Below are 24306 nucleotides of genomic sequence, written 5' to 3'. Positions count from 1 at the left end.
ATCCCGTGCCACCCAACGTGATCTAGAAGGTGTAAGTCAACTACCCTGGCCAGTAAGATCTCCGGATCTGTCCCCCATTGAGCATGTTTGGGACTGGATGAAGCGTCGTCTCACGCGGTCTGCACGTCCAGCACGAACCATAGGGTTAAGTGGCAAGCAGAGAAAGATGCTCTCCACAACATGGTTTGCATAAGGACTGATGGGGATTCCTTGTTGGCCGCAAAAAGAACTTACAAGACAAGTTTGTGGAAGTGGCAGTCATCTGTATAATGAAAAGTGGGTCAGTTTTGATCAAAACAGCATCCCCTGCCCAGTCACAGGTGCTGCTTGCTTACAACACGCTGGGTGACATACAGGTGACTGTCACTCCTCCATAACATTCTAAATATAATTCAGGGCATCATATGCCGCCAAGTTCTGCTCTTGCAATCTGATGAGCTGTGCACCAGTTTGGAGTGAGGGGTGTACACTGCATTCATCATGAACATGGGGGACCAACGGACAATGGGTTGCTATAGGTGCCTTCATCTTGGCCTGTGAGGGCAATTAATTGCCTGAAAAGGTCAAGGTGATTATATACCGATACGTGATGTGAAACTGTATGCCCCCCCTTCCACGATGCAGTGCTTAAAATGTCAACTGTGGAATGCACCATTCCCCCCTGCTCACCAGGATGCACCATCTTCCAGAGTGAAGATAAGAATACGAGACCCTGGATGATCTAACTTGTCAAGAGCCAAACAAGTATGAGTGGTTGCACCCAGCACATATAAATGTCATATGCTGCAACTGTCATGACCTTGCCTGCTTTGGCAACAGTACTCTCACCAGCTACATCTCCAACAGTGGGGCTTCAGGGCTGCTTGACCAAGCCTCCTCCCCCCCCCCCTCCCCATAGTTGGCAACTCTCCTCCTGCTACTTCCACCTCACCTACTTGAAAATCATGGACTTCCCACCCATCAGGGACATTGGTCCCCCACCTCCCAGCCAGACAAGTCATGTTCCTCTGGCTTGCCTAGCCAGAAAGAGGTCCCTTGGGACATGAGACACTTGCTTCCAGGGTTTCCACTTGTCTGCAAAGAGGAAGAAGAAGAAGAAGAAGAAGAAGAAGTATCGAAAGTCCTCAAACAAGGAAATTCTGGTAGCCCCCACACCACCAAATCGCACCTGTTCCATTCCTGTGACCAAGGAAGAGATTCTGGTGTCCCATGAGGCCCAGTTGGTACCACGTAGTGGAACCCAGAACCTGTGTATATCGATGCTATGGCAGCACGTGACCCTAAGGCATAGCCACCTCCTTGGTCGCTTTACGGCCCCACAGTACTTCAACATTATTATTCTCCAGTGGATCTATAGCAGTTTTTTCCACCTCCAGGCTGAGCTATGACATCTTTCAAACACTTCCCCTGCCTTCCATATTGCCCTTCAGGAGGCTCGTTTTCCACCAATGCAGACCCTGGCCCTTCATTGATAGGGTGGGTATTATAAGACTTGTGCTACCTATGACATGGTGTCAGGCAGAGTTTGCACATATATTCAGGACACTCTTTGTAGTGAACTTGTGCCTCTTAATACACCTTTAGAGGTTGTGGCTGTTTGAGTAAGGGCATTTCAGAATATCACCTACTGCAGTGTTAACTTCCCACACCCCCAACGGTAAAGTGTGTCAGAATATACTGTAATCATTGGTTTCTCAGCTTCCCCCACCTTTTTGGGGATTTCAATGCCCATGACTTTTTTTGGGGTGGCACTACAATTATTGGCCATGGCAAAGACCATGAAAGTGTACAGCCACAACCTGACCCTTGCCTACTGATTTCTGGTAGCCCCACAAACTTCAGCTTGGTGCATGCAACTTTCTTGGTTATTGACCTTCGTATCTGCATTCCTTGTCTTCTCCCATCCATCCATCCATCCATCCCTCCCCAAGAGAGTCCATGACATGTGGTGACCACTTCCTGATGTCTTCTCTGCCGAGATGGGCTCTCAGTGTTGACCAGGGTACTTTCACATCTCCTTTCACCCTTGGCTTCCTGCTGCATGGAGATACTGATAAGGCAGCTGAGAATATGAATGCACTCAATCTTTGGCAGCTGAATTGGAGATCCCCTGTCTGTGGACCTGCCCCAAAAGAAGACAGTACCTTGGTGGTCATAAAATGCTACAGAGGCCATTAGAGATTGTATGTTGGCTCTCCAATGCTTACTGAACGGGCGCTGAGGACCTTGCTGTCGTGCACCCACAAAACCCTTCTACCTCTACCTCCTCTCCAATGCTCTAAGCAGCACTCACAAAGCACCTTATCACCTGTAAGCAGCTTCATGTTCGGGTCTGCCACCTAACAAAACAAAGGAAATAAGTTTGCTGGAAATGGAATCATTAAACCATAAGACTATGTACCTCTCCTGTCAGGTTTGGGCTAAGATCAGAGATCTCTATGGATACCAGACACCTACAGATGAGCCTCGTATTACCTTGAATGGCACTGTCTGCACCGACCCAGGTGCCATTACTGAACATTCTGCTCTTCTTTATGCTCGGGCATCTGCATCTGAGCATTATCAACCTGCCATTTGTCTCCTGAAAGAGTGGATGGAAAAAAGCAATTATCTTTCACTACACACCACTGGAGCCATGTAATGCTCCATTGAGCAAGTGGGAATTTGTCGGTGTCTTAGTCCACTGCCCTGATACAGCCCTAACACGAGACCACATCCGCATCCAAGTGATTAAACATCTATCAGGGTACTGTTGGTGTCATAGCTTTACCATCTTTAACAGCATCAGGAGTGAGGGCAAGTTCATATCACAATGGCAAGAAAGTGTATTTGTCCCAGTATTGAAACCGCGTAAGCACCTTCTAGAGATGGGCCATTATAGCCCAGTTAGTATCACCAATGCTCTCCGTAATTTTCATGAATGCAGGGTGAGCCAGCAGTTGTGTTGGCTCTTTGGGTCTCGGGATGTTCTTGCTTCGTTCCAGAGTGGAAGCAAATTTTGTGTAGAGGTTTATGAATTCTTATGCCAGATAGGCACCACTGAAGCAAAGTGATGGAGATCTAGCAATGAAGTGGATCAAAAATCCAAGCAAAGAACAGTAGAGTACCAACAGCCCATGTGCCACCAAAGGATATAAGACTGGACCATGTCTGTCACTTGGAAGTAAGGCAGAGATGCAAATTTCCTGAATATAATGAATCTATGTGGGTTTATTGTGAAAAGTATCTAGTCCCATTGTGCAGTAACAAAAATGAAGTGCTTTAACACTAGAACTGCTGATACTTGGACGTACCTACAGTAGAACCACAGCTGGGTCACTAATGACCCGCGATCTTTTCCTTTATTTCCCCTATGTCAGTGGGTTATTGTTACTGCTAATCAATCTATTGTTAGAAGCACTATGATATTTAGAATGAAATTAACAAAAATAAACTATGTTTACACAAATTATAACTTAATATTTTAAAACTTACATGTATATGCTGAGTGTTTTTACTGGCTACCGTTACATAATGAACACAAATAATAGTCTTTTGATGTACATTTGTTGCACACAGTTTTCTTGCAGATGTGACACTTTAGAAATGATTTGTTTCCTTCACAGTTAGACTTTACAAGGCAACGTTCACTTTTTTTGTCTGTCAGGAATATCTTCAGGTCTGACTGGGACGCTAGTTTTTCTAGTCGCTGCGTACTTCTCAGCAAGCTCCTCCACCAGCTGCAGGATGAAATCCCTGCATTTCAATTTTTTATCATTTAGAGAATTGAACAATGCCCATGCATTTATCCCAGCCAAATCCAGCAAGTTGTAAAATGTGTGAACAGGCCAATGTCTCGATGATGCTTTGACAGACTATTTGCAAGCCATTTGGTCAACCACGTCCACTCCATATTTAGAGCAGTTATAAAACGTAACAGTATCTGGCTTCTTTTTATACCATCCTCAATCGTCACATAAGGATGCATAGTGCTCAGAATCAGGACATTCTTGTTGCTCTTACAATGATAAACAGTCAAGTGTGGTATCATCTTTTTTTCAACAATACTGTGCTTTGTAACTGTTCTCTTGCCTTTTTGATATAGACTGGTATTTCCCTGCGAGATAGATTTATTGTTCCCACAAGACTCGTAGAATTAGCTTTCAGTGTGTCAGAGAGTGCTAAGGAGGTGAAAAAATTGTCACATGTGACATTTATTCCTTTTTTGAGGCAAGGTTGCATAATTTTTTTTTAGAACAAAGCCACCAAGACGCTCATGACTCCGCCTAGTATCATCCTTTCCTATATAAGGGATAGCATTCACAATATATTTTAAGTCTTTATCTACCGCCATCCAATACTTTTGCCCGTATTTGTCCGGATTTGAGGCCATAAACTGCGTGAATCTGCAACGGCACTTTGAAGGAAAAAGCTGTTCATTGATTGTTATATATGGACCCGGTATGTAGCTAGACTGCGCATTCGCAATGAACTCACTCTAGATTTCTGATAACAAAGCAAACTTGTCTTCTCTTAGTCGTTCTGATCATGTGGCTCTATTGTCAAATCTGAGATAATGCATTGTATCTCTCAATCTGTCACAAGCCGTTGTTGATTTCACAAAATTATTTCCCCACTTCACTGACCACTTGTGTCCAGTTCTAAGCTCTTAACTCCAATAGCACCATGGATGTACAATATAGCTATAAAAGCTTCCAGTTCTTTAATTTTTATAGTCCATTCATCTGAGCTCAGTACACGAGGTGCTTCAGTTTCTGTACATTTTAGAATATGTTTCAAAACTTTGTCCATTATCATTAGATGCTGTGCACTCTAACAGGTCTCACTCACGTTTTGTTTTGCATGTGGAGATGGTCCTGTCCTATCTTTGAAAACATTCTGTTGTCAATATCTTCCAGATGAACAGTCCCCTAATACTCCAACTTTCCAGGTTGTTCCATCGGGTGCTACAATATCTCTACCTGAAGGAAACTGAAGTAGTCCAGAACCCTGGGCAGTTTGTTGTCCACACTGACCTTCAGGACATCCACTTCCTTGAGATGACTTAGTCTCTGTGGCAGCTGTTCCTGTAATAGTAGTTATACATATTAGAACGTCATTTAATATTGAATATATTGTGTAATATTAGAACAAAAAACACCTTCATAAATGTAACATATAACTTGAAAAATTTCAACAGGAAACAATGTATAAACATAAGTGTTGCAATTCAAATTACTGTCTATGCAACATATACATAAACAAAAATCATTATAAAACACACATAAAAAAGCATACCTTTCTCATCAGCATACAGTAGAACCTTCTCAGGAGTAAGATATGGAAATTCTTCCTCAGATAGATACTCCAGTGGTTCACCCTCAGATTCATTATTTAAAATCTCATTTAGAGCATTTATAATGTCCGTTATGTGCATAGAAATATGGCCATAACATATTCGTAAGGTCAGACTTGTTTGAACCTGTCTTTCTCATCCCCTGCTGAAAACTGGAACATCAGCCAGAAGTGAAGTAAAAATGAGTTTCGCGATTATTGACCAAACACACTCTAACAACAGGCATGAAACTACATGAAAAATGAGATTGTTATAACGACTGCGCTGGGCGGGTCAGAACTGACCCATCCGCAGTTCTAGGTGAATCTTCACATTTCTCTTTTATGTTATCACCATAAAATGTGAAATGAAGTATAATCACTAATTACATTATTTCATAAAAGTCACAGAAATGTAACACTCTAGGCAATAATACAAAAGAGTGACAAACAAAAAAATTATCAAGTGGGTCACTCGTGGTTCTAGTGTTACGGCATTTCATATGCAAGAGGACGAAATGGTTAGTACTGAAATAAGCTGAAAAATGTACGATTAATTCTGTCTTGTATTTAAATAATTTTTCTTCATATAATCTCCTGAGACTTAAGTACTTTATTTTATTTTTCCTCTCTTCTAATATCAGTTAAGAAGTGTGTGTGTGTGTGTGTGCATAAATATTTGTGTTTACATAAATATTCCTCAAACTACTCTGAAGTGTATTTCAGAGGGTATTTTGGAAGGCACCATGTGTTAGGATTTCAAATTGCATATGGACTCAGTGAATAACGGATGATTAACTGCCTTTATGTATACAGAAAATAGTATAATTTGGTCTTCAGAGTTTCTAAGAGAGCTAAATGCATGAGGCTGAAGAATATTTCTAGATTCTTCACTGATACTGGTTCTTGTATTCTCATAAGGTGACTTCTGTGGGATAATTTGTATCTGTTTTCTCAGGATTATTGTTCCCATCAGTCGAGCAAACCTGTAACCATCCGTGACATCCTCCTTTGTATACATTCAGTCAGTTGAACAAATGGTCTGATCCCTCACACTTTTAACAATTATCTAAATTTGGCCGCACAGATGAATTGGAGTCATCCATCTGTTATGGACCTTGTAAAACTGTTCCATTTTGAATTCCTGAAAATTATTATTGTCTTAGTTTACTGTACAATTATTTTGAATCATTGATAATATAGTAAAAGTATGACATTTTTTTTTCATTTTGTGAAATCCAGAGTTTTACCTTTCTATGCATCAAATCAAGTTACCAATCTTTGCCCCACTTTGAATTTTTTTCATATATGATTCATTATTTCTGCAAATCTTTCCTGACAATAATTCATTATTGGTAAGTATCATTTGTGAAAAGTCTGAGGTTGCTATTAGTACTGTTGGTCAGCTCATTAACATAAAATAAGAATGACTAGAATTCCAGCACTGTCCTCTGGTCCAAGTCAGAAGCTATTCTTACTTGGGTTGATGAGTCTCCATCCAAAATTTCATACTTCATTTATCTAGTGCGTCACTTTATCAAATGATTGAATGTTCATACAGTTTTTTCTTTTTTAAACTCATGGTCCTGAGTTCCACAGACATTATTGTGGAAGTGCCTCCCTTCCAACAGGCAGGTAATAAATTTCTTGGTTTCCCTTGTAGTGCTTGACCCAGGTTTGCTTGAACCAACAGTGCTGACCTATGGAATGTGGTGACACACACTTCCTATTTCCACATCTGTCAAAGGGTGTTAACCATCTCTCCCAACCAGTGTGAATGGTTTTGACAAAATGGAAATGGGGTGAGAGGATAGAGGCAAGTGAAAGAAGAGACTTTGTATACTGTCCAAACACTGTCTTTGGTTGCTCCACCACTAGTAAAGGATATAGTTTTTGCACATCTGCCTATTGTTTGACACTTTATCTCCATGGTAAAACTTCTTCTCCCATAATCCTACCAAATAGTATAGTGAGAGGAGCCCTCCTCTATTCTTATTACAGTGGTTTGCAGAGTATATATGTAGACATATTGCGGTCTTTGTAATAGTGATTTACACTCAAATTTTGTTGATTTACATTTATTTAAGTGCTGAACTTTATTTTCTTTCAGGAAAGAAAATCTGATGGTGATAGCGATTCACCAGTCTCTCCTAGAAAGCGAAGACGAAGTGATAATGCAGGTAAGCTGTTTACACGCTACTGCAATGTCTCTGTTATGAGAATTTTGTGAAATGTGATCTTCCATACTCAGCAAATGGGAAGTGATTCTCCATTACATAAGTGGCATTTGTCACCCACTTGATAATTCATATTCCTATCCCAGGAAAAAGCAAACAATGTTGTTCATGGTTCATTTTGGGAATTTCTCTTAGAGCTGTCTGCATTCCTGAAATCAGAGGTCATTAGAAGTGAAAATAAATTTCTGTATTTTCTAGAATGTAAAAATTCTCTTCCATGTTTGGCATTTATTCATTACTTCATTCACCTCAAGCCACCTGTGTTAGACTATATATTTGCTGGTGGTTACTTGACACCATGCTGTTTGTTGATCTGCCCATCTAATAACATTATCTACACTCTACGTCTACACTCTGCAAACAACTATACAGTTCATAACAGGGGGTACACCTCACTGCCCGTTATTAGGGTTTCTTCCCCTGTTCCATTCGTGTATGGGGTGAAAGAAGAATGATTGTTTTAATGGCTCCACGCAAGCTGTAATTAATCTAACCACCTCCTCAGAATTCCTGTGGAATTGGTATATACGAGGTTGTAATATGTTCTGAGTGGCATAATTTGAATCCAGTTCCTAATACTTAGTAAGCAGGCTTTCTTGGAATAATTCATGTCCATCTTAAAGAGTGTGCTAGCTCATTTTATTAGCAGTTCTGTGATACTCTCCCATGGATCAAACAAACCTGTGACCATTAGTGCCACCCTTCTCTGTACATGTTTAGTATCACCTGTTGGGTCCTATTTGATATGGGTCCCATACACTTCAGCAGTATTTTAGGATGGGTGATTTACAAGCAATCTCCTTTGTAGACTGACTGGATTTCCCTAGTATACTACCAATAAATTGAAGTCTGCTGCGAGCTTTACCCATGACAGAACTTCAACATATTTATATGATAATATTGTATTGCTAAGTTTTTCATTTTGTGAAGTGCACAGTTTTTAATTTCTCAACATTTAAAACAAGGTGCCATTCTTTGCTCCAGTTTTAAATCTCATCAGGCTGTAACTGAACATTGATGTCACTTGTGTCACACTGTACTTCTTTACTCTGAGGTGACGAAAGTTGTGGGGTAGCGATAAGCACATATAAAAATGGCATTAGTATTGCATATGCAAGGCATAAAAGGCCAGTACATTGGTGGAGCTGTCATTTGGACGAAGGTCATTCATGTTAAACAGTATCAAGCATGATTCTGGCAACATGATGGGAATTAAGACTTTGAACACCGGATGGTAGTTAGAATTAGATGTATGGAGCACCCATTTCTGAAATTGTCAAGGAATTAAATAGCCAGCAAGCTCACACCAGGGAAGAACGGCATTCTTTTATTTGTTTTTTGTGAAGATGTGAAACCTATTGAAATTCATCAATGAATGAAGCTCCAGTAAGGGGCTGCATGTTTGTCACAGCAGCAAGTCTTCGAATGTAGTAGGAAGTTCACAAATGGTGTGACTTCAGTGGAAGATGCTCCTTGTCTAGGTCAGGCAGGTACAACGATTTGTGACTCCGCCGAACATTGCAGCAGTTGAAGCCATAGTGAAGCGACACTAAATGACAATGCAGCATGTTTACAGATTAATGGGTCAGTACACCACATTATGCATGATGTTCTCCAGTTTCACAAAGTGTCTGCAAGATGGGTCCCATGGCAGCTGACTCCTGAAATGAGGGAATGACATGTTGATGCTTGTGAAGATCTTCTTGAGCCCTTTGAACGAGAAGGTGATGACTTCCTTGCAAGAATCATTACTGGGGACAAAACCTGGGTTCACTTCCACCAATGGGAAACGAAGAAAGCCAGCAAGGAATGGTGCCATTCCTCATCACCAAGTGATTTCCATATGTTCGGACTACTCAAAGGCGCGATGGGAGGAAAGAAGTTCTGTTCTGATGAAGTGATGCACCATGCAGTGCATGAATGGGTTGCATCGACTACCAAAGAATTTTTTTCTAAAGGAATTTATACACTTTGTAAGTGCTGGAGGACTTGCGTTGAGCGTGGGTGAGATTATATTGAAAAGTGATACAGCTTTGTACCATTTCTGCACAGTAAAAAAAAAATAAAAAAAATATTTAAGGTTTTCATTTGACTCACCCTCATACTTATTTTACTCATCTTTTCAGTGGTAAGCAGAGAGTGATTCTTTCCAGATGAAAGGCAAGGCCTTTCATAAAAATCAGTCATGTTGTATACCAGCTGTGCTGTAATTTCCATGTCACGTTTAACCTGAATGTGATCACCAAACAGCTGTTCAGAGACCATCTCAAATTGCCGCAAAGAGCAAAATTGACTACTCAGTTGCAGAATATGCTGCCAAGAAAGTGATACTCAGCTATTACCTCACTTCATAATCCATGGCATCAGAGTTCCCAAGCATTCTCGCCTCATCACTTCCCTCAGCTCCTATATCAGATTCCCTGACATAAGTAGAGGGTTTTGCCTTGTCAATGCTTTCAGTCTCAGAATCCTCCATGTGTCAGTCTTCACTAGCTCCTGTCCCAGACACATGTCCACCTCTGCCCCTGTCCTGTGCCTTGTCTTTCTCTCTCTTCACTTTCAATTCCTCTCCAACGCAATACTTTTCTGTCCCGCACTTACTCCCATCACACTAAATTGCACACTACATGCAACTTCTTCTTCTCTGCCAATGGCTGGGCCATGTACAGGCTGTTACATTTGAATTCAGACTGCAGGAAGCATTGTTCTTTCTGTGGGAGTTCATTTTTATGTTGCCTAATGTGGACATGCATTAATATCTCCCACAAATGCACAACTGTGATAAGAAAGGACTTCCAGTCTCTTTAAGAGTCACAGTTGCTATAATTAAAAAACTGCCTGATTCTAAGACTTATCTTGGAATCCATTCAAAGTAAAATTCTCAAACACAGTTCAAAATGAAGGTAATGCCATATAGTTTTTTGTGGTAGTTTTGTGCTATTTTAAGGACTTACATATATCATAATTTTCATCATGATTAACATTTTTTCCAAAAACACAATTTTAAATGGAATAAAAAGTGTTTTATATAATTCAGCATTGATTTAAAAACAATGTTAGTAAACTTTCTATGGTACCTTCAATGAAGGGTTATAGACAAAATAAAAAGGAATCGAAATAGTGGCAAATGCTGCTGAGTGCACTATGGTGTATTACACAACCTCCATGAAGCATGATGACACCATCATTGATAGACTACTGTTCGTTTCAATGTGGGAGGATGCTGAGAAGTGGCACCTGAAGAAACGACCTTCTTTTTGTTCCCATGATCAATGACCAGATGGCATGAGAAGGAAAGAGGCTTTCCTTTTCATTCTGTCTGGTAAGCCTCCCGTGATCTGGGGTTCAGGCTGACTTTTCTGAACTCTGCGTCTTTTCCTAAATCTCTCTCTAGTCCTTATCCTTCACAACACATCCTTCCCCTTGAACACTTCTGCCAGGAGGAGGAGCCACTGGCTCCAAAAACTAGCAAAAATAATACCTTTATTGAAACTTCCTGACAGATTAAAACTGTGCGCTGGATCAAGACTCAAACTCGGGACCTTTGCCTTTCACTGAAAAGTGCTCTACCATCTGAGCTATGCAAGCATGACTGACACCCCGTTATCACAGCTTTACTTCTGCCAGTATCTCGTCTCCAGTAAAGCTGTGAGGATGGGCTGGATCCCTGCCCTCCTCCCTCCCCTTTCCCCTACACGTTGTCTGGTTCTTTGTGCCATTTTGTTTCACCTTTCCACATGTCTTCTTCCACTGGTGTTGTCACAGTCATACTGTGGTGTGGGGACAGGGATGGGTTGGCAGCAGGGCTGGGGCATCATCATGTCTAGCACCTTAGAGATTCCACCTGCTGTCACCTTCTACAACATCCCTCATGTTCTTCAATTTCCCTATCATCTCATCATTTGTTTCATCTCTTTCTTTGCGTGTTTTCCTTTAGCATTTATTGCCCTGTGTCATTTGTGTTGTTTTTTGTAACCCAAACAGACCTTCCCTGAGGTTGGATTCAAACAGCTTTTCCATTCTTCTGCTAAGAATTAGTGTTAGTATTTTGCAGCCATGAAATACTCTCACTTATCAGTACCTGCTTTCTTTGAAAATGGAATCATTACACTCTTCTTGTAGTCTCACGGTATTTCACCTGTCTCGTACACCTTGCTCATCAGATGGAATAGTTCTATTTTGTCACGGCTGCTCTCCCAAGGCTATCAGTAATTCTGATTGGATGTTGTGTACTCAAGGGACCTTGGTTTGACCCGGGTCCTTCATTGCTCTGTCAAATTCCTCCTGCTGTATCATATCTCCCATACCATCTTCTGTCTACTGTTTCCATAAAGTTGCTTACAGCTTCACCTCCTATGTATAGACCCTCTATTATACTCCTTGCAGTAATACTTCTTTATTTAGTAGTTTCTGTCTATCTCAGTTCTTGATATTCATACAGCTGCTAATGTTACCTCCAAAGACCTCTTAAATTTTCCTGTTGGCAGTGCTTATCTCTCACCTTGTGATATATGCTTCTAAATCCTTAAATTTGAACTCTAGCCTTTCCTGCTTAGCAATTTTATACTGCCTGTCACTCCTTTGTAGATGTTTGTGTTCACTTTTATATGCTTCATTTGCTGCATTTTTATATTTCCTTTCTTTTATCAATTAAATTCTGTTCTCTTCTGTTGTCCAAAGATTTCTACTAAGCCTTGTCTTGTTACATAACTAATCTTCTGCTGCCTTCACAATTTCATATCCCATATTCATTTGGTCTGCTGCTGCAGGGATGGGCAATAACTTTGGTTTGGAGCCATTCTTATGTAGGCAGAGGTTAGCAGAAGGTCACACCTTTTAAAATGATGGCATGCAGTAGCCCACTTTGCAGTTCAGAAAAGTTACAAATTGTTGCAAAAAATTCTGCCTTGGGAGGCCAGACAAAAACCACTAGTGGGCCACTGTTTGTCCACACCTGTTCTGTGTTCCTTTCCCCTGTCCTATTGTGTTCCTTTCCTCTGTCCTAGTCAGTAATTGCCTAATGCTCCGTCCATAACTTACAATGACCTCTGGCTCTTTCAGCTTATTCACATACCATCTCCATAATTTCCTACCTTTTTGCCATTTCTTCAGTTACAATCCGCGGTATATAATCAGTATATTCTGGTCAATCTGCATGTGCACCTTGATATATCTTAAAATCTGGGCCCATAATTCAGTCTCTCTCTCAAAATTATATAATCAATCTGAAACCTGTTGGTGTCTGCAACTCTTCAGTGTCTGTAACCTTCTTTCATGATTCTTAAACCAAGTTTTAGTGATGATTAAATTGTGGTCTGTGCAACAATCTACCAGGCAGCTTCCTCTTTCATTTCTTTCCCTAGTTCACATTTTCCTTCTATTTTTCCTACTGTTGTATTCCCATCCACCATCACAATTAAATTTCTGTATCACTTAACTGTCCAAATAAGTTCATTTGTTTCACCACACATTTCTTCAATTGCTCCATCTGCAGAGCTAGTGAGATTGTAAGCTTCGGATACAGCAATGGGTTTTGGCTTCATGTATCTTGTCTACAGTAATCTGTTAACAATGTTGTTCATAGTGGCTTGCTTGAATTGTTGTTTGTTGTTTTCTTATTCATTATTACATCTACTCCTACATTACTTTATTTGATTTATATTTCCAGCCCTGTATTCATCTGGCTAGAAGTCCTGTTCCTCTCGCCACTGAACTTCAATAATTCCCATTATATTCTAACTTTAAGCTATACATTTACTTCCTTAAATTTTCAGGCATCCCTCCCAGCTTAGGGACACAATTTACCATCCTCCAACATGTAGAATATCAGTTGTGTTTCTCCTGACAACATTCTCCAGAGCAGTCCCTACTTAGAAATCCACATGGGGGATCATTTACATGTGTGGGATGTTTTACTCAAGAAGATGCCATTGTTTAACTGTAGAGTAAAGTTGCATGGCCTAAGGACAAATTACGGCTGTAGTTTCCTTTTGCATGACGCTGTTCACTGTACCAGCACTGCAAGGCCATGTAAGTTGGTGTCACAAGGCCAGAACAGTCACTTGCCCAGACTGTTGCACCTTCAAATACCAAAAAGGGTGCTGCACTCCCCTTCAGCAACCACACTTTTGTCTAATCTCTGAGAAAATACTCCTTCATGGTTGCATCTATGGTACGGCTGTCTGATACCACTGAGGCATGCAAAATCCCAAAGAAAATGTACTTGGCGACTCTTAGAATGGATCATGTTTGTCACACACACACACACACACACACACACACACACACACACACACACACACTCTCTCTCTCTCTTATGTTCATTCAGGTGGACACAAGAAAGTCTTTTCATTGTGCCTGTCTGCAGCTCAACAAGTCATCTTTATGGTGGATAGCAATCCATCTTCTTCAGAATATTGTTAATATTCCAACTTGGGTTTTCTGCTGTTCAATTACTGCCATTTTATTCCATGATGAGACATACTTAGTTTGTCTTTTATTTGTCTTTTATTTGTCTTTTATTTGTCTTTTATTTGTCTTTTATTTGTCTTTTATTTGTCTTTTATTTGTCTTTTATTTGTCTTTTATTTGTCTTTTATTTGTCATATATTTGTGCCTAAATTTTGACAGTATCTCAAAATTGATCAGTTTTTTTCCCCGATGATCAGGAGCCCAACAACCAGCCAGAGAGGAGACTGGTGGTGAGAGAGGAGAGGAAGAAGAAAAAGAAGAATTAGGAGAAAAAGAAGCAGTAATGGTGAGTTTTGTCAGTAGCATATGGTTACCCCCACAATCATTCCTGTTTTCCTTTCAGGGCACTCAGTTTTCATGTGCATGGAGCTCCAAGCGATGACAATAGACCTTCCTTTTGTGTGCTGATATCCATTTCTCTAACTATTTTTTTCATCTGAGACTAAATGTCCCCCTGCAGAAGTGCATTATTTCTGGTAAGTCACAATTTATGTCATCAATTAATTTCCTTTCTACATACACCACCCACCTTCTGAACTAATAGTGGTGTTCAATATGTGTTTTTGTACACTGGTAACTACAAACTACAGTCCCTGCCAAATGTATGCAGCACATTTACTGTGGAGCCAATGGAACCAATGACAATTAGAAGTTCCTGTCTTGGTGCGGCTCATTGTGCTACCTCCAAGTTATTAGCCAGCACTACCCCATTGTGACATTTGCCTGCTTTATTTCTTCTTTGATAGTTCTTGGAGTCAAAGTATTGCGTTGTTATACTGGCTGAGAAATTGGGGATGGAAGTTCAACACTGAGTACTGTAAATGATGTAGCCTACAGTTGCACAGTTGCGTTTCACAGTGCACTGTTCACAACCCCCTAATATTACACAGTTCATATGTCCAGTCTGCTATTGGTTAACTTTTGATAAGCTTCATTAATAGTTTGCAGGCAGACATCAGCATACTGCTACAATAGTTCACCACTGAACATCTATGAGCAGTAAAAACCCAACCACACAGTTCATGCAGAATAATATGGTATGTGTGACACTATTGAACAGACACTGTCATTATTTTAACACATGCCTATTTGTGTTGCACTAATTTCATGGTTAAGATAATGCATTGTTGTTGATCTAACCAATATAAGTGTCTCGTTTAAAAATCGGCCATGGTCTGATTGTCTCGGGACTACAGATCGGGTCTTTATATATCCTCACAATAATAGATACTATAAGTATACTTAGTTTGATGTTTGTTACAGAAATGACAATTAAAACCTAACTCATTCAATTAACTGAATCTATTCAAATATTCCACCTTTTTTAACAATTTCTTCTACCAGAAAGGTCAGGCCAAATTATTTTTTAAATAATGAAATTAACAGAAATAATTATAGAAACAATACTTTTGGCAAACCTGGTAATTGCTTGGGAAACAATTAAGGGCTGGCTTTGCTAATATGTTATCGAATGATGACTGAGACACATCAGTATACCAGGAATGAGTTCACTGACCAACTTACTGAGGAAATGGGTAAGAGTGAATTAATAGATGTCAGAATAGTTGGTACTGACTTAAGAAACAAGGAAGCTTGTAATTCTGAAGGCTTGGGATAGGGATTGCTAAACTTCTACTACCCCTAATAGTTTGAGAATGGATGCAAAAACCACTACCAACCTTTGTGGAAAATATGTTATCACTTTATGCAGATTGGAATGTCCACACTGGGTTTGCTCTTGATTTTATCTTACAGTGAGAGAACACTCCTCACTCTGGCTCATACATTGACAAGTTATTCTATTGTGTCTGACCCGAGGAGAGAGACCACAATAGGGCCTTGTGGGTTCTCTGTCTGGAACTTCCCTACACAGCAGACACTCACAAACACATAAAAAATTAACTTTGGTTTAAGGAAAAATAAATCAAGAGAGCATGTTAAATATCAGGATATTTGTACCTACCTGATATTAGTCAATTAATGAATTACAGTAATTTTATTGTGCATGTTGTTACCTGAAGCAAATCTGAAAAAGTCTCATGTAGGGATTTTGTACTGTTTGATGTTCAGTGGTAGATTTGACCACTGTTTTCTTCCAAGATCTCAATTCTAGCTGTCCTCAGGAAGAGTGTCAGTCAACCTGTTGCCTACTCTCTATGGACCATGATTTCTCAGTCAGCATGTGAGCCCCATAGCCTTTGATTTGGGCACCACCTGAAACAGTATCCTCAACAACAGAGTTCTTCAAATAATCATTATTTCTTCTGTTGTAAGAAGAAAGTAACCCTGGCAAAGTTTTCCAGTTTTGTGGTAATTCTTCCTGTCTATTCTTCATTAATATAGAATGCCAAAGGAAAATGTTGAACCTCAGAAGAATGTTGTTATTACCAATTTACTACTGTTTGTAATATTCCACAGATGCTGCAAATGCTCAGTTGTTTTAAATTGCATTTTCACTGTATTTACTTTTACTTCCATCAATGAAATCTGTGTATACACACTCAGCAATACTTCCATGAATGGCACTATCTACTAAAAGAAGTCCTTTGGTCAATATTTATCACATTAGAAACTTTTATCTCACATGGACATTATCTTTTACACTTGAAAATACTGGAAAATTACTTTTTAACAAATTAACAATGTACTGGTAACTAAGTTTTCACTCAACTGCAGTTATCATTGTCCAGTCCCCAAAACTGTTTCAGCTTATCTTCAGTTATTCTTTCATATTAAATATTTTTTGAACACCAAAATTCTGATACTAATACTGCTGATTTTGAGGTGACAGGGAAATGTACAGTAAGAGAGAAAAAATGCAACAGCAATGGCAGGTTGCCCAGTTATGTTCAGAGATTTCTTTTAAATCGCTGATTTTGTTTGTTGTGACCCATGAAGCAGTGTGTAAAAGTCAAGAAGGCCAGTGGAGAAATGGCAGGTAAGCAGCTGTTAGTATATAACTTGGCAATGAATTGACATTGCTTGTTTCCCTTATGACGGTTGTAGAGGTATTACAGGCAAAGTTTAAACAGATTGCTAGTTGTGCTCTGGAGAAATGGGTGCCTATTAAGTGAATTAAGGTTGGGAAAGACCTACTGGGCTTTAATAATGAAATCAGGAAAATACTGAAGCAAAGATTAGTCGAAAGATTCATGTGTCTATGAAAAGATGTGTGTGTGAAGTGTGCAACTACTACCACAGTCACAATGTAGCAAAAAAGATGTCAGAGGATCTAAGAAAGTTCTGGTTCTATGTAAAATCAGTGTCTGGGGTTAAAGCTTCTTTGCAGTCATTCATTGACCAGTTCGGTGTGGCAGTGTAAGATAGCAAAATAAAAGCTGAAATTTTGAATTTTGTGTTGAAGAAAGCATTCATGCAGGAGAATTGTACAAACACACCATTGCTTGATCATGACACAATGTCCCATATGGATAACATAGTAGTAAGCATCCCAAGTGTAGAGAAACAACTGAAAGGGTTGAAAACAAAGAAGTCATCAGGTCGAGGTTGAATCCCAATTTGGTTTTACAAAGAGTATATTATGGAATTGGCACTTTGCTTAGCTTAGCTTTGATTTGTCATGAATTTTTCGCTTAGTTCAAAGTCCCAAGTGACTGGCAAACAGCACAGGTGACTCTTTTATTTATACAGGGTGAAAGAATGGATCCACGAAATTACAGACTAATATCCTTATCAGTTTGATGCAGAATTCATGAACACATTCTCAATTCAAATATCATGAACTTTCTTGAGACTGAGAAGCTTATGTCCACAAATCAGCATGATATTTAGAAAGCATTGCTCATTTTAAATGTCACAGTATATTGTGTGAGAAAAGGGAACATGAACTATGGATGATGAAGGCCAGCAAACAGTTGACAAATTAATATTGTTCTTCTTAAAAATTTATGCTTTTAATTTCAACTCTCATTATTTACAGATGTAGCTCATGGAAGATACTTAATATAACAATGAACACAATTCATTTGTAAAGTTTGACACAAAAATGCTTTGTGTGTTAACAGTGGAAACATTTTGACTCTGTAATTCAGTGTTGTAACATTATGACTGATCTTGATATCCACTCAAAATTCACATTGTGGCACTGCACTACTGACAATGCCAGTGTCATCAAACTTTTTATCTTCAAAGAATTAATATCGTCTTCAATGATACTAAGCTCAAGTACCACTGATCCGGTCATAAGTGTTTCCTCCCTCACTGCACAAATTTATCTCTGATGATGCTAGAAAGTCAAAATGTGTAACATCACAACTGTTGGACGATGTGGTTGTTTGTTGTTGTGGTCTTCAGTCATGAGACTGGTTTGATGCAGCTCTCCATGCTACTCTGTCCTGTGCAAGCTGCTTCATCTCCCAGTACGTACTCCAGCAGCTTACATCCTTCTGAATCTGCTTAGTGTATTCATCTCTTGGTCTCCCTCTATGATTTTTACCCTCCATGCTGCCCTCCAATACTAAATTTGTGATGCCTTGATGCCTCAGAACATGTCCTACCAACTGATCCCTTCTTCTATTAAAGTTGTGCCACAAGCTCCTCTTCTCCCCAATTCTATTCAATACCTCCTCATTAGTTATCTGATCTACCCATCTAATCTTCAGCATTCTTCTGTAGCACCACATTTCAAAAGCTTCTATTCTCTTCTTGTCCAAACTACTTATCGTCCATGTTTCACTTCCATACATGGCTACACTCCACATAAATACTTTCACAAATGACTTCCTGACACTTAAATCTATACTCGATGTTAACAAATTTCTCTTTTCAGAAACACTTTCCTTGCCATTGCCAGTCTACATTTTGTATCCTCTCTACTTTGACCATCATCAGTTATTTTGCTCCCCAAATAGCAAAACTCCTTTACTACTTTAAGTGTCTCATTTCCTAATCTAATTCCTTCAGCATCACCCGATTTCATTCGACTACATTCCATTATCCTCGATTTGCTTTTGTTGATGTTCATCTTATACCCTCCTTTCAGGACACTGTCCATTCCATTCAACTGCTCTTCCATGTCCTTTGCTGTCTCTGACAGAATTACAATGTCATCATCGAACCTCATAGTTTTTATTTCTTCTCCACAGATTTTAATACCTACTCTTTTTTTAGTTTTCTTTAGTTTCCTTTACTGATTGATCAATATATATAGATTTAATAACATTGGGGAGAGGCTACAACCCTGTCTCACTCCCTTCCCAACCACTGCTTCCCTTAAGTGCCTCTCAACTCTCATAACTGCCACGTGGTTTCTGTACAAATTGTAAATAGCATTTTGCTCCCTGTACTTTACCCCTGCCACCTTTAGAATCTAATAACAGATATTTAATAACAATATTGTCACCAATAGAGAGGGGCTAAGTAATATTTTTAATGACTACTTCATACACATTGCAGAATCTGACTTCTGTACTACAGATAAAGTAAATGGAAATCACACCGAGGCGAGGCCCACGAGAAAGAGGCCATGGCACGTACATCCCGAAGGTAGGCCAAGCTTGCTCAACTTGGCACACAAACTGCATTTATATACCTATTAACTAGTAACTAGACGTGTATGTATAAACAAGAATTGCATCTTCTACTGGAAGTAACTACTATGAAGTCTTACTGTTACTAGTCCTACAATGATAGTAAGTCCACAAGGTTACTGATAATGTGATATAATAAAATTAAAATCATGCCTAAATTATTATCTGTTGCATAAGGCTCTACATCTTGTATGAAATGAGGACTGTTAATCAGATGAGACTAAATGCTATGAACAAACCGTTTTGCTGTTTGTGATGAGAATTGATCTTCAATTTCACTGTATGACGAGTAATAAGTGAGACCTCATAATAGCAGATTCCAGTAGAAGATGCAATTCTCGTTAGTACACATACACCCAGTTGAGAGCTAACAGGTCTAAAAATACAGTTTGTCTGCTGAGTTGAGTGAGTGAGGGCACTCAGGCCTACATTAGTGATTTCTGTGCCACGGCCTGTCTTTCTCATGGGCCTCGACTGAGGTCAACTCAGTTAGTTCTCTTTGCTGATGATACAAGTATAGTAATCACACTTGACAAACAAGAATTAACTGATGAAATTGTCAATAATGTCTTTCAGAAAATTACTAAGTGTTTCCTTGTAAACGGACTCTCACTGAATTTTGATAAGACACAGTACATACAGTTCCGTACAGTAAATGGTATGATGCCATTAATAAATATAGACCTTAATCAGAAGCATATAGCTAAGGTGGACTATTCAAAACTTTTAGGTGTGTCCATTGATGAGAGATTAAATTGGAAGAAACACATTGATGATCTGCTGAAACGTTTGAGTTCAGCTACTTGTGCAATAAGGGTCATTTCAAATTTTGGTGATAAACATCTTAGTAAATTAGCTTACTACACCTATTTTCACTTATTGCTTGAATATGGCATCATATTTTGGGGTAATTCATCACTGAGGAATAAAGTACTTATTGCACCAAAGCTTGTAATCAGAATAATAGCTGGAGTCCACCCAAGATCATCCTGCAGACATTTATTTAAGGATCTAGGGATATTCACAGTAGCTTCTCAGTATATTTACTCTTATGAAATTTGTTATTAACAACCAAACACAATTCAAAAGTAATAGCAGTGTGCATAACTACAATACTAGGAGAAAGGATTATCTTCACTATTCAAGATTAAAACAAACTTCGGCACAGAAAGGGGTGAATTATACTGCCTTACCAAATAGTATCAAAAGTCTGACAGATAACCAACAAGTATTTAAGAAGAAATTAAAAGAATTTCTGAAACACAACTCTTTCTACTTCATAGAGGAATTTTTAGATATAAATTAAGAAAAAATAAAAAAAAATTATAAAAAAATAAAAAAATATTTAAGTTGTTATATTAACTTAATTATTTCATGTGTTGGAAAATCATTACAAAATATTGTATTCATGATTCATGGAACTAGTATTAATCTAATCTAATCTAATCTAAACCCGATCAACTCCCTGAACTTTAATTCGAGCACACTTTGTAGCTCATCAGAGAATGTAAAAACATAAAATCTGCTGGCTGGGATGAAATTTCTACATTTTTACTTACACAGTGCCAATATAATCTAGCATATCATTTGATGGCTCTAGTAAATAGCATCTTAAAAGGAGGCGTGGTCTGTGAGAGACTAAAATCACCCATCATTAAACCTCCCTACAGAAAAGGTGATAAACAGTTAGTAGAAAATTAGACCACTCACTTCAACTTCTGTTTTTAGTAAGTCAATCAACAAAATCATTCTGAAATGTGTTAGAGTAGTATAATATGCACAAACTCCTGAGAGATTTTCAGCAGGACTTTGCAAGTGGTCACAGGACCATGACGGCAGCACTATAATTTATGCTGAAATTTCTTGAAAAAATCAATGAAGGCATGCAAGGAGCTTGGGTTTTCTTAGATCTATCACAGACTTTTGATAGGGTTGATAAAGAGGTACTCTGGTCAAAACTGGCCAGAGATGGCATCAGTGGAAAACTTTTGCACCTTAATACGTCATATTAGAAAACAGAAGACAGTGTACCAAAATCCCACACAATAATGGAGAAACATTAAAAAGCTACACATCAAGGGCCAGGAATATTAAATTCTGTGATCATGAGGGATTGATAATTGATGCCCTCCTTTGTGTAAGATATGCCAGTGAGTTCCCAAATAAATTCAAAACTGGTATCTTCATTACAATGTATGCAGATGACGGTTCAGAATTTATTGGGGAAATTGTGTGTTTAATCTAGTCATGAAGGTAAAAAATTTTATAGATATGGCAAAGTCAGAGTTAGGAAATAAAATTATAAGTCAATTTACAAAAAAGAAGTATAATTTCCATCAATGTTGGGTACTTGCAAAATTGTACCAATTGTCAAGATATAATGTGTTAGGGAAAATCTGCAGTGAGTGTAAGTTTGTAGGTATATGTGTAGACAGAAAACGGTTATGGACACAAGAAGTTGGCAATGTGTGTTTGTTAGACTAATATCCAGCTTACATGTTTCAAGAAGAATAACTCCATATGTCAACACCCAACAATGAGGGTAGGCCTAATGCATTTCAGTTTAATGCAGTGCTTTCTTCCAAATGCTTCAGTATTATTGGTTGGGGCTTCAATACCTCATTTGGGCAGAGTTTTTAAGCTGCACAAATGAGCTTTGAGAATATTAGGTAAGAAAGATGAAAGAACATCTTTCAGGGAATTAACAGATTTTAAAATGATGACTGTCTGTTCTATGTATGTATTTGAAGCAATAGTACTGGCTGTAGAAGACAAGAAATATACATGTCATAAAACAGAAATTCATGAACAAAACTCTGTACGAGTAGAATATTACCATGTGGCAGACAAAGACTGAAAAAGAATTGCAAATGGTACATACACTAAAGGAGCAAAATATTTCAATGCCCAGCTGTTAACTACTCAAAAATTCTAAATGCATTGAAAATCATAGCTCACTGAGCAATGCTACTAGAGCCTACCATAGACACTAAAATTTAATATATTATGTAAAATAATTTAGTGTATACTTCAGTACCTTTTATAACATAGATTGTATACTGCTGTGTTTGTTGTACTACCAAATGCAATGCATGTGATCAGATGTTTCACACAAATAAATTACAAATTTTCCAGCAGTGGAACATCAGCTGTATTAAAATGTACTACATTTTTTCCCAGGCATATCAGTTTTATCTTCAACATCCACTGGTGCATCATCAAAGTTTTCAAAACCGCATCTCTTATCTTGCTACTGTGTCATCACTGAAATTATTTTCTACTGAGACATGATGATGAACTGATATATCTCATCTTACTTCATTTGAGAAAGTCAGAAGGATATTCGATGTCCCTTGCCCAACACTAACTCTGCCATCCATAAATGATACTTTTATCTTTAGTTTCACTTACTGTGATACACAGCAGTTCCCACATTATATACATTATGAATCACTTTGTCCCAAGAGGATTTAAACTTCTCCAAAGTTACAGTTTTCAATGTTTTGACATTGTCTGTGGTATGTAATTCTTCACTGTGTCCACATAATATTTGACTTTGTATGAAGATTGAACTTCAGATGTTTCAGTATGGTGAATGATTTTGTGTTTTAGTAATTTCTCCAAATTGCACGCAGAAACTCAATACCCTCAGATTTTTTAGCAGCACTACCTGGAGCCCCAACTGCACAGCTCTCCTACAATTTTGCAGAGCTTTGGTTTTATCCCACCTGATATATGGATGTTGCTTGTGAGTCACTACCACATGAATACTGAGTTTGTTAGACCCTATCCACTTCAATGGTGTGCAGTTGGCAGCTGGTGCTTTCCGTGAAGAGTCCCACAAGCAAAATACTGCTGGAAGTTGGTATCCCACAATTGAGGGTCAAGTGCCAGCAACTCTTGGTGAAGAATTCAATCTAAATTTGCCACATGCCTAAACATCTATGTTAGTCAACTCTGTTTCACAACTACCTGTTCATACTCATTCTGAATCCTCCAAAAATGGTTAGGCTAGTTTAGATACGATTGAAAACAGTATGCGCAGACCGGGCCCCACTTGTCTGTGTATGTAATTCCTTCTCAGCATCTCCTGTGATATGCCTCCAGCCTTATGATTCAAGTGGATCTCTTTTGTGGCCATAAGAAAAATGCAGATCCACCACCCTCAGGTAACTGGTGTTCAGTTCCTCACAACTATCCTAATTCGACGAGCATGTACATGGACAGACTGAAAGTTAATGGCAGGTTTGGTTGTGCTTTTTCATATGCAAAATGTATTTTCTGCCTCACACGTACAGTGTACACACTGGAGAGTTGGTCATGGCCAGGCTCTGCAGTTTATTGAAAAAATCACCACAAAGGACAACTGGTTTTGTAGGGACTACGTGAACTGCTTACAAAGGACATATTACCCTGTGTACATTTCAGAAGTGAACATCCAAGGCTTAGTAGATGACCTACACAGCTACAGAGTACTAACATTCATCTGGACACAGGGCAATGTGGGTTTTCTGTGAAATGAACTGACAAATTGGCTAAAGAGGCAACCGCAAGAGGCAAGCTTGAATATGTGTACTGGAGAGAGAGAGACCAAAGATCTCAGCTGCAACATAACATTTTGAAAGCCTAGGATATGAATGGCAGGCCACAACAATCCTCAGCAAGCTGAGAATAACTGAAGGGACCGCTAATGTAGGGGATATGTCACTCCTGGCCACTCAGAAAGGTGCAATTTT

The sequence above is a fragment of the Schistocerca cancellata genome, chromosome 2 (assembly GCF_023864275.1).
Source record: "Schistocerca cancellata isolate TAMUIC-IGC-003103 chromosome 2, iqSchCanc2.1, whole genome shotgun sequence".
NCBI lineage: Eukaryota > Metazoa > Arthropoda > Insecta > Orthoptera > Acrididae > Schistocerca > Schistocerca cancellata.
Note: the sequence above shows the minus strand (reverse complement) of the source record.